Source organism: Pantherophis guttatus, chromosome 4 (genome assembly GCF_059756535.1).
Source record: "Pantherophis guttatus breed Tessera chromosome 4, ASM5975653v1, whole genome shotgun sequence".
NCBI classification, from domain to species: domain Eukaryota; kingdom Metazoa; phylum Chordata; class Lepidosauria; order Squamata; family Colubridae; genus Pantherophis; species Pantherophis guttatus.
This window is the reverse complement of record NC_142066.1, coordinates 40,953,794-40,970,734: the sequence shown is the minus strand read 5'-3', so window position 1 is coordinate 40,970,734 and position 16,941 is coordinate 40,953,794. Positions and strand designations below refer to the sequence as shown.

General features: G+C 44.5%; 1 protein-coding gene across 7 annotated transcripts in view; it reads right to left on the bottom strand.

Moving 5' to 3' along the window:
- Positions 1–16,605, bottom strand: part of SHANK1 (SH3 and multiple ankyrin repeat domains 1) — a 110,463-nt gene extending 93,858 nt beyond the window's left edge. For 6 of the 7 annotated variants that reach the window (XR_009623069.2, XR_009623070.2, XR_015733743.1 and 3 more), the window contains exon 1: positions 16,175–16,605. The gene's annotated coding sequence lies outside the window, so the exon portion shown is untranslated. Of the gene's footprint in view, positions 1–15,907; positions 16,153–16,174 lie in introns of those variants that run through there. The other variant, XM_087891967.1, reaches the window with a different exon arrangement.
- Between the last annotated feature and the right edge of the window lie 336 nt (positions 16,606–16,941).

Below are 16,941 nucleotides of genomic sequence, written 5' to 3'. Positions count from 1 at the left end.
TTTTTCTGAGATGGTTTTGTATTTTAGAATGCAGATACTGCAGGCTAATCCTGCTGACTGCCGGCTGCCGGAAGTTTGGCAGTTTGATTCCTACTGGCTTAAGGTTGACTCAGCCTTCAGTCCTTCTGAGGTCAGTAAAATGAGAACCCAAATTGTTGGAGGCAATATGCTGACTCTGTAAACTGCTTAGAGAGGGCTGTAAAGCACTGTGAAGCGGTATATAAGTGCTATTGCTATGGCCCTGTAGGATTTCGTATAAGAATAGTATCTTCAATGGTAGTAATTTTGTTATAGCAATAATATAATTATTGTAATATAATATAAAAGAGGGCCATACATTGGCTCAAAAAGTGGATACTCTTGATCTAAAATGAGTAGTGCTCAGTCCAATCTTAATCCACTGAGCTGCTTCTTCTTCCTCCTCCTCCTCCTCCTCCCCCCTCCTCCTCTTCTTCTTCTCCTTCTCCTCCTCTTCTTCTTCTTCTCTTCTTCTTCTTCCCAATGCCATAATCCCTTACGGGGTAGAGTCTGGCCAACTGAATGGAGCTAGTACAGTGTTTTAATGGCCAGATGCCCTTCCTGTCACCAATGCGGAGTTTTGTTCAGCAGATATATTCACAGTGTGCCCAGAGAAAGAAATATCTGCCTCTACGAACACATAGCCTCCTGAGTGTGAGGCGAGAGCTCCACCTCTAGGCCACCACATCACTCCTCAGAGCTTCTATATCTGGGCTGCAAAACTTTGTGGAAAATCACTAGATAGCAGCAGAGAGTGCTTTCCATATCCCTTGGCTGTCATCTAATGGTCATCCAAAGGTTTGCAGGCCAGATGTGGTACTCCTATCCTATCCTAACAGTAAACAATGAAGTCCCCATAGCCAGAATGCTATATCCAGAAACCTCAGTTGTATGCTGTGGGCTTTCTTCCTTGCTTTCTAGAATATGAGTAAACTATCTCATGCCAACTCTTGAAGCTATTCAAGCTCTGTATTGTTCACTCAGAAAATTAAAATGTTGTTTTCAAAGCAAGTGATGCCAAACAATCCAATAGACATTTATTGGCTTTCCTGACATAATTTTACTCTGTTTGCATTATGTGTTCCAAATCAGACATTAAAATGATCCCCACCACCCATCTGGATTTGTAATAGAATGATTAAATAGTTGGGAAAAAGAAGGCTGGGCAGGCAAGTGTTTGTAAAGATATGTGTGGAAACTGCAAAGGAAAAAAAATTGGGCAATCCCAATGCAGAATGCTCTCCTAAAGAGTGGCTCTGTTATTATATGCCATTTACTACTCAGAAGCTTTTAAGATTACACCAGAAATAGAAATACCAACCCCATGAAGTAGGCCAATAATGTTATTGTAATTGTCTCTCTGGGAGATGCATATTTAGGTAGAAACACGGTGGTTGGCTTCACAAAAGCATGCTTAAACAGGTCAAGGGATGATCCACCAGCTGTATTCCCATAAAATTGTTTTTCAAACTGGACAACTTTAAGATGAATTGACTTCAACTCCCAGAATTTAGACAGGTAGCATTCTTAAGCCTGTCTAAAGTTGTCTAGTTTGAAAACTGACTGCTGTTTTAAGCTTGATTTGTTGGCTATGGCTTAATACAGGGGTGTCAAACCCGATTGCATCATTTATTTTATTTTATTTTATTTCCAATTTATATACCGCCCTTCTCCCTGAGGACTCAGGGCGGTGTACAGCCAGAATTAAGAACATGAAATACAAATATTAAAAAAACAATTAAAATATATATAAATTTGGCCCAAAAATTAAAAATCACAAACCAAATAAAACATTTAAAAATTTCTTCCTAAGCCAGCCCGGCTTGCTGGAAAAAGTGGGTTTTAAGGGCACGGCGGAAGGCACTGAGGTCTTGGATTCTCCTTATCTCTGGGGGCAACTGATTCCAGAGGGTAGGTGCCCCCACAGAGAAGGCCCTCCCCCTGGGGGTCACCAGCCTACATTGTTTGGCTGATGGCACCCTGAGGAGGCCCTCTCTGTGGGAGCGCACAGGTCGATGGGAGGTCGTCGGTAGCAGCAGGCGGTCTCGAAGATAGCTAGGCCCTATGCCATGGAGCGCTTTAAAGGTGATGACCAACACCTTGAAGCGCACCCGGAAGACCACCGGGAGCCAGTGCAGCTCGCGCAGGAGTGGTGTTACATGGGAGCGCCATGCTGCTCCCGTCACTACCCACGCTGCTGCGTTCTGGACCAGTTGGAGCCTCCGGGTGCTCTTCAAGGGGAGCCCCATGTAGAGAGCATTGCAGTAGTCAAGGCGAGAGGTGATGAGGGCGTGAGTGACTGTGCACAGGGAATCCCGATCAAGAAAGGGCCGCAACTGGCGAATCAGGCGAACCTGACAAAAGGTCCCCCTGGTTACAGCCATCAGATGTTCCTCCAAGGACAGCTGCATATCCAGGAGGACTTCCAGATTGCGAGCCCTTTCTGTGGGGGCCAAAGACTCGCCCCCAATAGTCAGTGATGGAGTCAACTGACTATATCAGGATGCCGGGAGCCACAGCTACTCAGTCTTGGAAGGGTTGAGCTTGAGCCTGTTCCTCCTCATCCAGATCCGCGTAGCCTCCAGGCACTGGGACATCACTTCAAGGGCATCGTTGGGGTGGCCTTGGGTGGAGATGTACAGCTGGGTGTCATCAGCGTACTGATGGTATCTCACCCCGAAGCCACGGATGATCTCGCCCAGCGGCTTCACATAAATGTTGAACAGAAGGGGCGAGAAGACCGATCCCTGCGGCACTCCACAGATGAGAGGCCTCGAGGTCGACCTCTGCCCCCCTGCCAACACAAACTGCGACCGGTCAGAGAGAAAGGAGGAGAACCACCGCAACACGGTGCCTCCCACCCCCAACTCTTCCAGCCGGTGCAGCATGATACCATGGTCGATGGTATCAAAAGCCACTGAGAGATCCAACAGGACCAGAACAGAGGAGCAACCCCTGTCCTGAGCCCTCCAGTGATCATCAACCAACGCGACCAATGCCGTTTCCGTGCTGTGCCCAGACCTGAAACCCGACTGGAACGGATCTAGATAAGATGTTTCCTCCAGGAATTGTGGAAACTGTCGCGCGACCACACTCTCAACAACCTTCGCCATGAAGCGAAGGTTGGAGACAGGACGGTAGTTGGCCAATATTGCCGGATCCAGGTACAGCTTCTTGAGGAGAGGCCTCAAGGCAGCAGGAAAGTGACCCTCACTCAACGAAGCGTTGATAACACCCTGGAGCCAGCCTCGTGTAACCTCCCGGGAAGCCAGTACCAACCAGGAGGGACATAGGTCCAGTAAACATGTGGCCGCACTAAGTCTCCCCAAAATCCTGTCCACATCATCCGGAGTCACAGCATCAAACTCCTCCCAGGTAACATTCTCAAGACTATTCCTCGTCACCCTGCCCTGATCTACCCAGTCAGAGTCCAAATCCCCCCGGATCTGAGCGATTTTGTCATACAGGTATTGTCCGAAATCCTCCGCCCTGCCTTCCAAGGGATCCTCCCGCACTCCCTGGTGGAGCAGGGAGCGGGTCACCCTAAACAGGGCGGCCGGACGATTCCCTGATGACGCAATAGAGGCGGAAAAGTAATTAAACTTTGCCGTCTTTATCGCCACTAGGTAGGCCTTAATATGCGACCTTACCAGTGTTCGATCAGATTCAGCGAGACTGACCCTCCAACCGCTCTCCAGGCATCTTTTCCGGCGCTTCATTTTCCTCAGTTCCTCAGTAAACCAAGGAGCCACCCAGGATCGGTAGCGGGTCAGAGGCCGCAAAGGCACGATTCGGTCCAAGGCCCCACCAGCTGCCCGATCCCAGGCGGCTACCAGGTCCTTGGCCGAGTCATGTGCTAGATCCTCAGGAAATGGTCCAAGCTCCATCTGGAACCTATCAGGATCCATCAGGCGCCTGGGGCGGATCCATCTAATTGGGTCCGCCTCCCTGCGGCGGGGGGCAGCAGTTCGAAGATCCAGGCAAAGGAGTGAGTGGTCAGTCCATGACAAGGGTTCTATGTCTATATCCCCTATAACAAGACCACTCAACCACTGGCCAGAGACAAAAATCAAGTCCAGAGTGTGACCTCCCCTGTGAGTAGGGCCATGAACTAACTGGGTCAGGTCCATGGCCGTCATGGAAGCCATGAACTCCCGAGCCACCTCAGACGTTTCACCAACGGATGGCAAGTTGAAATCACCCATGACTAAAAGCCTGGGTGTATCTACTGCCACCATGGCTATCACGTCGAGTAGCTCAGGTAGGGCTGTTGCCACGCGGCAGGGAGCCAGGTACGTAAGCAACAAGCCCATCTGAACCCCACGACCCCACCTCACAAGGAGGGACTCACATCCGGCTATCTGAGGCACAGCGGTCTCCCTCGGACCCAGATCCTCGTTAATAATAACCGCCACCCCCCCTCCCCTCCCCTGGGCCCTCGGTTGATGGAATGCTCTGAAGCCTGGTGGGCACATTTCAATCAGAGGGACGCTGCCCTCCGGGCCCAGCCAGGTCTCCGTAATATCGTGGGCCATATCGTGACGTATCGGGATGTTTTTTGCCTTTGCAGTGCCAGGGTGGGCATGGCTTGCGTGGGCCTTGTCCGGCCCGTGGGCTGCCAGTTTGTCAGACCTGGTTTAGTATGTTCGGTAAACCCACCTTTGATTTCAGGTTGTCTTCGACTTACAACAGTTCATTTAGTGACCATTTCAAAGTTACAATGGCACTGAAAAAAGTGAATTATGACCATTTTTCACACTTATGACCTTTGCAGCATCCCCATGGTCATGTGATTTTCATTTGGATGCTTGACAACCGGTTCATAGTTATGACAGTTGCAGTGTCCTGGAGTCATGCGATCATCTTTTGCGATCTTCTGATAAGCAAATTCAATGGGGAAGCCAGATTCACTTAACAAACATGTTACTAATTTAACAAATGCAGTGCACTTAACAAATATGGCAAGAAAAATCGTAAAATGGGGCAAAACTCACTTAACAAATTTCTCACTTAGCACACAAATTCTAGACTCAATTGTGGTCATAAGTCGAGGACTACCTGTACTATAGTTAATAGTTCAATGATTATTGCAAACATAGACAGTGGGTAAATTCAGTAACCAGATAATACATATTCTGTACCGCACTGGGTTATTCATAACTTCCACATTCTATTTGACAGTACACATTCCTCGACTCTTATCTGAATAAAGCCAAACAGGATCTGTCAAGTTCACTAACAGTGGGTCAGTCTCTATGCATGTACTCACACTAACTTTGGGGGAATTAGATGACTCTTTGCACTTTGGGGAAGCTGAAATCTGCAATGAATGGAGCAAGGATGTAAAATGCACTGAACTGTATTACACCTAGGCTGAGTTTGTTTTCTCCTACATTATGTTAAGCCTGTTTTAGAACAGGCTTAAAATCTTTGTGTATTTCTCAAAAATTGTCCCTTCTTGGTATTTCAAGAGCAAATGTAGCACTATCTCAGCAAGTGCTAAGTCATAGGGCATATCATGAATGTCTTTGCTGCTTCATGTTTACTCCAAGCAGCTCAGTTAAAAAAACCCACAGACATTTGGGTTAACTGTTTCCAACAGCTCCTATATCTTGAATTCATGGTTAAGCTCTTTGTGGCCAATATAATTAGGGAAACAGTTGCCAGATGACATAATCTAAAACAGATCAGGTTTGTAGGTATGCTCAGGAGGCCTCAGAAGGAGCATCAAATCCACAGATAGTGGCTATTGTTTGAGATCATATTGTAATCAGGTTTAATATGAAATCAAACCGTGGTTCAGTTAGATTGGATGTATGGTTTGCTCAAACAATGCAAGGGCAAGATGAGTAGTTTTCCAATCTGTAACTTATTCATAGTTTCTAAAATCAGTTCCAAATAGTCCTCAGGTTATGACCATTGTTCAGTGACTGTTCAAAGTTACGAAGGTACTTAATGAGGGGGACATAGGACTGGTCATAGACATTGCGGCCATCACAGCATCTCCATGGTCATAAGATTATAGTTCAGGTGCCTGGCAACCAGCTCTCAAATACAACAGTTGCAGCGCCCTGCAGTTACGATCGCCGTTTGCAATCTTCCCCGCTGACTCTCCATAAGCAAAGTCAATGGGGAAGCCAGCAGGAGGTCGCAAGTTGTTCCTGCTGCTGCCGCTTTTTCGCCCACTCATGCCTGCTTGCAGCATCTGCCTGGACTCTAGCATGTGCCAGCCTGCCAGATCTTTCTACTCACCTTGTGTAGTTCCTGTCTGCAACACACATCTGTACTCCTGCCTGCGATACCTCCAACACCTGTCCTCCTGTTGCTCTCACAGGCCAGCCTGTTTGCCTGCTAGTCCTTCGTCTCCCCATGTCATGTCATGCAAGGTCCTTGCTTAATGACCCACACAGTCCGGGGATTACAATAGCAACCAGGACTGCCATTTCTAACCAATGCAATCACATGATATTAAGCTGTACAACCAATTGTTTAGCAACAGAAATTCTAACCCCATTTTCCATCATAATCCAAAGGTGACCTATGATCCCACGGCTTGGTTAAAATCATGTATATTTTAAATGGAAGCACCTGTTCTTTTGCTCAGCTGTGATACACTTTCTGAATATCTCTCAGACAGGGATAATATCCCCAAATTTGGTTTTAATGAAAGCACTATGCTCAACATGCTTAGTTGGCAGAAGTGGTACTTCCAAACAAATATGATGGGCAAGTGGTACAGTCAATAAATACATGGTAAGCCCCTCATCAAAATGAAGCTTAATAGTAAACGTATTCCAGTAATGAGCAAATACAGATTGGACATTCCCCTTGAAGAGCTAAATCTGCTCGTTATTCAATGGCAAGATCTGGAGTTCTGCCACCAATCATGATTGAAATTTGAAATGGTGAGAGTTAGTCCTAACTACTTGCTTGAAATATAGATTCATATTTAATAAGGCTAGAATGGCTGGGTGGGTGGTACATGACAGAAAAATGTCACATGCATTGATATTATAAAGCCTGTACATCCGGCAATAACTAAACCCAAGTCATCTTCCTCCCTCCACACATTTGCACTTAATGTTAAAGCATGTGCATCATATGCAACACTCCTACACGGCACAAACTACCGCAGGGAAGTTTTCTTAAGAAAGTATAGTACCATTGAAATGGCTGGAAGAAGCTGAGTTCCCATTTTCTGCAAATGGATGTACACAGAACATTCCATCTTAGGATCTGGACAATAGTCTGACTTTGGACAACCACTGGTTTCTTTGGATAACTGCTAAATCCCATCCTCCAGCAGTGTATGCTTGCAGATGTCTGAGCAAATGGAGAACAGCCAATTCTGATATCTACCTAGCAGATGCTAATGTGTTTCATTTTTTGCTTTTTATAATATGTTAAAAAAAAAATCAGTCTCCCAATTAGAATCAGCCCCACCATGGATGGAACTGGGAAGCCTCCCTTTCCGATCATTTCCCTGTACTACAACTTGGGCTACAAAAATCCATTCCCTGTACTACCTAGACCACAAAAATCCATACCATTGCTAGATGGCAGGAAAAGGTACTGATAACTGTAATTCCTTGCTGCCATCTAGTGGCTGTTTTGATTTTTGCAGCCCAGCTCTACTAACCTCACACACTGTGTAATAGGAAGGCAGAGGAGAAATATGAAATACGAAATAACTCAGAAAAATGGATTTCCTAGAGCAGCTGTGGACTTTTTTTTGTCTTGCCAGACAGACCAAAACTAATGCCTCCCATTTCCCAATGGTTTTATAAATTCCTTCTTTTTCCCATGTTTAGTGAATAAAGCCCAATAGGCTGGAATTTCATAGCACACTGAGTCATAAATTATGATTTAGGAACCATAATGACTAAGCCGAAATTAAACAGATCACATTATGGGCTAGCATATTATGTTCATCAGGCCACCCTTAAGAATAGAGGTGTTTTTTTTTCTCCACATGTGTGACTTACTCATACTGCAAACTTTCTCACAATGACAGTGCAGATCAAGATTAGGATATCAAACCTTAGTAAAACAAGAAGGCAGAGGTGGGCTGCTGCCGGTTCGAACCGGTAGTTCCGACCAGCAGTTGGGCCCGCCCACTCGCCCTGGCGGTATCCCATTCTATATAATCATGTTTTTGATGCAGCACACATGCGCAGAAGGCACGCACACTCATTTTCAGTTCTGGGTGAACTGGTTGTTATGTGTTATGTGACGCCCACCCAAGAAGGCCATGTACTGAGTGATGTTCAGTCAGTCATTGTCTCTTAGGATTACAGTAAGGGGAGGAACTGTGATAGTCCTGTATATAGGTAAAATATAGACATGTAGCAAGTAGCAATCACGTTCTTCGTAAACTATTCATGTATTCAATTTACAATTTTCTATTTCAAGTGTGTAGCCCTCAAGGTGTTAATGCACAGGGTTTCTTCTTAGAGACTGCTTACTCCCAGTAATCTCTCACAGGATGATTAGAAAGATGTAGACAGTCTTCGTCTTATAACAGTTCATTTAGCGATCATTCAAAGTTACAATGGCACTGAAAATAGTGTAAATAACCGTTATGGTATCCAGGAGTTATGTGTAATCACATTTGGTGACCTTCTGACAAGCGAAGTCAATGGGGAAGCCAGATTCATTTAATAACCATGTCACTAACTTAACAACTGCAGTGATTCACTTAAGAACGGTGGCCAGAAAGGTCATCAAATGGGGCAAAGTTCACTTAACCACTGTTTCACTTAGCAGCAGAAATGTTGGGCTTGTTGTGATCATAAGTCAAGGACTATTTGTACTTTGGTCATTTGTGATCATAAGTCAAGGAATACCTGTTATTCATTGGTGTTCTATTTGATAGGCTGCCATAGACAGTCCTGTATGAGGGGCTACCAATCCGATATCCGTTTAAAATGAGAAGAACCATGACAAGGATTAGGGCCAAATTATATTTGGCCTGAGTGAGTGAACCCAATAGGTTTCCTGATCAAGGTCTTTCCAATAAGAGTGAGATGTCTGTATTTTTATTTACACTTACTTCTCAATTTGTATTTGGGTAGCTTCCTTTTCAGCAATGGGTGACCATATATTTTTGAACACGTACACATTCACATAAGTGAAATTTATGCATTGTTATATAATTCTACATTCTTCAAGGAATTCTTTGGTTGTTGTTTTTTTCTTTTCTTAATTTCAACTTAAAAAAAAATATATATGCACAGCATAAGCCTAGTATAGTAGTAGGTTGCATATCCAGGCAAATCTTAGGGTCTTAGCATGACCTGATATTGGAACCCCATTTTTCAATTTCCTCCAAAGCAGAAGTGGGCATCATCTTTTTCTGTCTGTAAACTCCCTTCCTCAATCATTTAATTCTCTCACAAAGCAAGATTGTGTGTTTTTGCTAAGAACCTGCTCAAACGATGCTATTACTGAGGAACAGGGAAATCTGTCAATTGTTCTTTTTGTAAAATTTGATGAATATTAATGTTACATTACTTGTAGATTTTTTTAATTCCCAAGAAACTGTACATACTTTTTTGTGAATTTCTATCTGTGCATTTTTTCCAAATAACTATCCGTAACTGACCGTCTTCTTATACTGTTCTCAGATATTTGTATTTCTCCTAAGTGTTCAATAGATACTTTACAATAAGAAAAGTTTTCCAAATTCTTGAGTTTTGAAGGCAAAATGTTATTCATATAAGTGATTTAACATCATAGGAAAAATCTGTGTTAAAATGCAAATAGAACTAATTTCTCTCTATTTATAGCAGTCACATGAATTTTGGCATGCTGGAAGGAGCAGATGCAAAAGCTCTTTATATTAGTGTATGATTTTTTTTATTCCTGTGTTCATACATTATGCATATCTCCAAATAGATAGATAGGTGCAGACATGCTCTAAACTAATGATTCTTATGCATCTGTTGGTTGCAGTGCACCAACAATTCAAGTGTCTCTAGTCTCATAAATCCCCCATTGCCCCCGAAAGAAATGTGCATAGGTAAACAGTTTTTCAACAATTATACCTTTTCATTCTGTATTGGGGCATAAAAGTATATCTGTGCCACTATGCATGCCATGCATTAGACCCAAGCAAATTTGCATACCAAACATGACAAGAGAAACAAAAGGAATACATAGCAGAAATACACTTCACCTGAACATATGTTTTATCTTAAGCATGCCTGCGTGCATGCTCATATACAGCCTCATATACAGTATGCAAGCTTGCAAGCCTGCACACACAGACATTCCCGCATGCACTGAGCTGGGCATGTGCAGCCCTCTCCTCCACCCCACCCCACTCCACTCCCTCACACACCGCAGTAGCTGTTCTCTCTGCACACCCAAATGAAATACTCTCAGAAGCATGAATCAAAGACTTGGGAGCTAAGAATAGCCAAGCCCAGCTGGGTGGGGGGAGAGGCAGCGCACGCGCTGTTTGGAGTATAGCCAGCCTGAGAATGGTGAGATAGAGAGAGGATGGCCTTCTTCTACAAAGACTCCATCTATGCTGGCACTGGGACATTCGGGAAAGGAAAAGACGCACCCTGGACCTTCACAGCTCAACAAAGAGCTCCATCCAAGGAATATTTAAAAAGAGAGGGCAGACCAATAGACCTGGCAAACAAAGAACATGAAGACAAAGCTGAGGATGACCGAAAGATAAAGGGAGAAAGGAAATCTTGTCTTTTTCTTTCATTTTATTAATCCAAATGCTGCCTCCTCCTCCATCACCATCGCCAAAAAACCTTGCTTGTGGGATATTCCATACATATGATGGGTTACATCAATGTACCAGTGTATGTCATTGCAGAGCAAACACACAGACAAAAATCTGGTGCATGAGGAGAAAATGTTATCTATATAGACTGCAGCAGTCAGCTATTTTGGGAATAAAAGCCCAGATTTCTTTTAAAGCTTCATGCGTGCTTCAATGTGTATCTTGCTTTCTCAGGCTTTTTCACCCCCCAGTTGGTGTCACATGCAATATGTGAGAAAAGAGGCAAGTGAGGGCAATTCTTCTTAAGATACGTATCTAACCCAGGGGACATTCATCTCCTTCGAGCATCAATACTTTTATCCTGTTTGCTATGCTGTAATGGTGTATTTATCCTTTTACTTATGTCTGTCTGTCTTTCTTTTCCTCCTCCCTTATGCAATCATCTAGTTCACGTGATACCTCACGTGAACTGGTTCACATGAGATATCATCGCATGAAGCAGTCTGGTCATCTCAAGACAAACCTTCCAAGCTTAGTCCTTAGAAAGAACCTGGCCTTACAAGAACATGGACTGATTTTACCAGTCAGATCTATTTGGGTGAGCCTGGGGTGAGTCACTCTCCCGGTTTCTCTAAGTCCTAGTTCCCTTATCAATTAAATTAAAAATAGGACAAAACGATGTTTTACAAGGCAACTGTGTAGTTCTGCATTTTTCAGGCAACATCAATATTATGCAGAATGGATCCAAAACAAACAGGGATGCTGCACCCTTTCCACGTGCCCAGTGTAGAAGAACTGGTCTGGAAGATACATACATGGAGAAATTGGGATGGGGGAAGAGGAAGGCTTGTGTCCCTTCCACTTGTGGCTTTTCTTGTTATAATACATATATGCAAATGCACACTTCTCTGGTTGTGCTTTCTGAGCACGTGGCTTCTGCCCTTCACCTTGGCCAGGTTGAATGTACTACCCTCTGCAGTCTTGTGAGGGTGATGTAAAAGCATTCCACTTCAGCAGCGTTTATGTCCATGTGCAGATAGCTCTATGGAGTCCCTAAGCCAAATACTCCTTTGTTGCTCTCTTCATAGGGAATCTAAGAAACATCATTATTATTCCATTTTAAAGAACTACCATGGAAGAGAGCAAGATTCTTATCTGTCACTTCTTCTGTCTGACTGGTATATCTTTCCAGGTTGCCCAACATGGTGTCACTATTAGTTCTAACTGTCCAACTTACTGCTGAAGACTAGTACAAATTTGAGTGATTTCAACCATTATCTGTAGCACTGCTACTAAATTAATTTATTTGCATGTAATTTTATTGCATTTTATGCCTACTCTTCAGTTTTAATAATAATTATAGGCATGTATATTTTATTGGATTGTTTTCTGTCCTAAAGGTTTTGATGGAGCATGTGACTTTGGGAAACAAGCTTGCTGATCTGTATAATTTAAACTACTTTCTCATGATTGTTAGGATAAGAAATAAGGAAACATCAATAATGCCCGCCTCCAATCTCCATATTCTACAGCTAATCCTGCCACATATCCATCCATGCCAATTTGTATAATTCTCAAATGAAACAAATCATATTCTCTTGCCAGTACAACTCTGCAATTTGTATATAACTTAAGAAAGAAATCCTAGGACACCTGTAGGTTCCTTGGAGGCTAAACCATTTTCTGCATAAAGAAATATCTTGCCAAAAGGCCATTTCAAGTGGAATGGTCCTTTAGAATAGCCATCCCCATAGCAAACTCTAGGTATCCAGGTAGTCTTTGACTTACAACAGTTCATTTAGTGTCCATTTCAAAGTTACAATGGCACTTGTGACTTATGAGTGTTTTTTCCCCTCAACCATTGCATCATCGCCATAGTCATGTGATCAAAAGTCAGACACTTGGCAACTTGTCTCATATTTATGACACAGTGTCTTGGGGTCATGTGATGACCTTTTGTGACTTTCTAATCAGTAAAGTCAATGGGGAAGCCAGACTCACTTAACAACTGTGTTACTAACTGAACAACTGCGGTGATTCAGTTAACAACTGTGGCAAGAAAGGTCATAAAATGGAGAAAACTCATTTAGCAATAGAAAGTTTGGGCTTCAATGTGGTTGTAAAATCGATGAGTACTTGTACAACAACCTGCAATTCCCAATCACCATAATTATGTGAGATAGGAATGCTAAGAGTTGAAGTGCGATCACATCTGGAGAAGGATAAGTTTAGAAAGTTGCTCTACTATATAAAGTTAAGCACCCACATGGGCCAGGTCAATTAGTAAATTGTAAAGTTATCTCAATGTTGCTGTAATATCTTGGCACGAACCTGTGGATAAAGAGCTTTCACAGTGCTATGGCAGCAGGTTCAAATCCAGCAAAGAGTTATAAGTACATGAGCCTCTTGTAAGCATTTCTGAGGCAACTACAGATAATTGATTCTTAAATAAGAGATGTAATTTGCAGAGATACCTGCAAAAGAGACATGCCATATATGTCAGGGCATGTTTCTATGCAGAATCCTGCAAGTATTTTTGAGATGTATGTCTCTTCAAGAACCATATGGGGTTATACATGAAAGCCGATATATGCTCTGTAATGGCCCCAAAGAGCAAGATAAGGCCGCCTTAACCAAATTCAAAGAAGCTGAGCTGTTACGAGAAAAAGATCTTTGAAGTTCGTCAATGCAATTATAAGCTGGTTTACTCACCATGAAGCCCTACTAAGATTAAGGGAGCTGTCTTCTACGAATTAAGAGCGTTAACCCATCTTTCCCAATGTTGCTTTCATTAATTGGGAGAAAGCCCTTCAAGCTTAATGGCAGGAGAACATTTTCCAGGCGCACCTTCTGATGTCAGGAATCCAACCAAGCTCCATCAGCAACCAAAGCAAGTAGTCCAGCCTAAACTACAACCCTGTTCACAATGTACGCTGAGAAAGGCAGACCAAGAGTCAAGCTTATTCAATCCCATTTTGTTCAGGGAGCCACATCCCAAAAGTACATTGGCACAGGATTGCAGTCAAACATTTCTTTTCTATTCATTTTCCATAAGGATGAAAGTCCATTAAAACCCATTGGACTTATTCCTGAGTCAATGATCAAGGTTTGGATTGTTAAATGTTACACATTGTGAAAAGACAATTAGCCTTACAAAATTATGTGATTAAAAAGAGAATGTTATCTCCATGCAAGTGCATACATATACACCAAACAATATATAACATGCATCTCTCTCTCCCTCCCTCCCTCCCTCTTTCTCTCTCCCTCCCTCCGTCCCTCCATCCCCCCTCCCTCTCTCTCTCCCCCTCCCCCTCATACAATCATTACTGTGGTCCTTTTAGGCAAATATTCTGCCCTGCACTTCTATTAAATGTAACAATGCCTGGAATTCTATGGGACATAAGTTCTTAGATTCATAGAAATTGGGAACTAGGAAGCGTATCAGAAGCAACAGAAGGAGAAAAATCCAACTTAGAGTTTTCTACTATGCCTGGAACCATGGTGCACAATGCACAGGCAAACTCTACAAATAAATGTAGTACAAGCTATATTTGTACAACGATCCATCATGGGGATACTATTGCATGAAAGCAACGAAACCTTGCACTCATTAAAGGCCAAGCAAGTGCACTATGGAAATTCTGTATGCATGCAGACATGTGCACACACAACATGTGCTCCTGCACCCAAGAAGCCAGAGGGAGGCAATGCTAGCTTGCATGAGCTTTGCCGCAAATGAGAGCCTAGCCAGAAGGGGTAAGTGGCTCTGAGAATCAAATGAGTGCTTGCTCTCAAAGAGCTTATGACAGTCACTGCTCATATGTAGGTGAAGGGGATGGCGGACCTCATGACTACACCCATTCAGCAATAGGCAGGCATACTGCAAATTTGGGCTTGTGTGAAAGCTATGCCAGCACACACACACGGGCAATTCCAATTTGTAATGCCATAGGCAGGATGGAAATACAGAAATCTGACACAACTGTTCTCTGTTACTGTATCTGCTGCTTCTGAAATAATTTTTTTTAAAAAAAAAACTGATTTCTGTATTTTACAAGGATAATTAAGGGAGGCGAAAGAAGGGCATAAATATGAAGGGGGACAAATCAGAGGAAATCATAAATAAGGGGTACAGAAGCCACTGAAGACCCAATTATATATCCGAATGGGTAAGAGGGTATTGACACATATTCTGTTTTATTACCCAGAGGACTAGGAACCTGCATTCCTATTTTGTATGAAAACTGAGATTACCAGGATACAAGTGTGTGCCCTTGTACAGTGAAATTAGAAATGCACACATTGGGATACAGAAAAGTATAGCTCCATCTGTAAGGATATAAATATGTGGACTCCCAGTTTTACAAACTCATTTATTCATATGCACATTAAGGTGGGATTCAAATACATTTCAACTGCTGTCACCCCATCATGCAGACCAGTTTAGCCTACAAAACTCTTATTGCCTCTTCATCTATTCACAACCTCAAGTGCATATGCACCAAGACAGAGAGAGAAAAATAGCCCCACAAAGGTTGGATCATTGAAAATGTGCAAAACATGCATGCATGAGTGCTAAAAAAAGGTATCTGGACACATACATGGGTGGTGCAGGAAAAGCCATTTGCACACATCAGGCAAAAAGGAGGCAGGCACTGTCACACTTACTGATTAAGCTTTTATGGAGGAGAGCTCACATAATGATGCCCATAATGATATACAGAAATAAAGACACACATAGGAAGCGGGATGCATGCACATTGTAAAACAAACAGAAAATCTCTTCTTCAGGTGTCCTTTCCCAGTGTCGGTCTCAAGCACATTACTACAGACACGCCAAAATGTGTGCATGCTCACACATATACTCACTGAGGCTCCTAAGCCCAGCCTGCGCACGTGCACCTGTGCATTTCCACATGCCTGTGCAAACATACACATATGGAGAACACATGTCCACCACACAGCCCGATATCTTGGAAGCTCCAACACCCTAGCTTTTGGCGACCCCATGCCAAAAGTGAGGTTGTAAAAGAAAAAGAAAAAAACCTTCACGACGCTGTCATTCAGGCAAACCCCTTTTCTCCTTTACCAGGGTCCCGTAGAAGCTTTCCCGCTCTAAAAGTTCACCACGGGAGCCCCCACCTTGCTAGGAAGGGGGCGTGGCAGGGGCCACGGCGGTGGCCCACGCGGTGGCTCCGGTGTCACCTCCAGCCAGGACCGCACCTTCCCTGCCCCGAGTCACGATCAGGAGGCATGTTTCCGTCGTGGGAACTCCGAGCTCCTCTTCCAACCACTAGGGTTTGCTGACATTTTGACACCCCCGCAGAAAAACCGATTCCTCCACCCAACTCCCGCATGCACCTCCCAGAGCAAGCCGCGCACCTCCCTGGCCCTAAGCGCTCCCATTACCTGCCACGGATAGGAGCCGCTCAGCACATGTTCTTCTCGGGGGGGACCCACCGGCTGGTCCCCCCCCGCCCTTTATCCACCGCCTTCTCTCTTCGCCCGGTGGTGTCCTTGCGGTCCTGTACGGAGGCAGGTGGGCGGGGAGGGAGCGGAGGTCCAGTGATTTCCTCTGGGAAAGAAGGGGCGGAGGCGCAGCCAAGCTAAAGGAGGTGGGGGGCGCGCGTCAGGCTTCCATGGCGGCGCCCCTTAGCCGTGGACGAGCAGCTCAGTCTCCTAGGGCTGCGCTGCTGCCAGCCTCTCCCTCCCTTCAACCCCGCCTCCCCTCCCAGCCCGGGAAGGAGCCTCTCCGATCAATCGCTCGCCCGCCCCGCCCCGCCCCCTCCTCCTCGCTCGCTCGCTCGCTCGCTTTCTGCTGTTGAGGAATGCAGCGCTTCGCCCAGCCCCCTCCCCAGACTCATTCATAGCGTCACATGGATCCGAGGGTGGTTGGGGTGCGGAGTGAGGGGGGTGGGTGGGAGAAGGCCCACTCAAGCTTCGGACACCCGCCCGGACCCCGCCTCAGCCCCCCACCACCTCCCATTTCCTCCTGCGCTACGACCGACCCCTTTCTTGTTCTACCTTAGCTCTTCGTTTCTCCCCTCCCCTTCTTTTGAAAGCCTGGACGTTCAGCGCCCCCTTTCCTTTGCGTCCTCGAGAACGATCAACTTCATTTACGTCTCTGTCCGTTTTGCGCTCTCTTCAGATTCCTGACAAAGCGTTTCAAAAAAAAA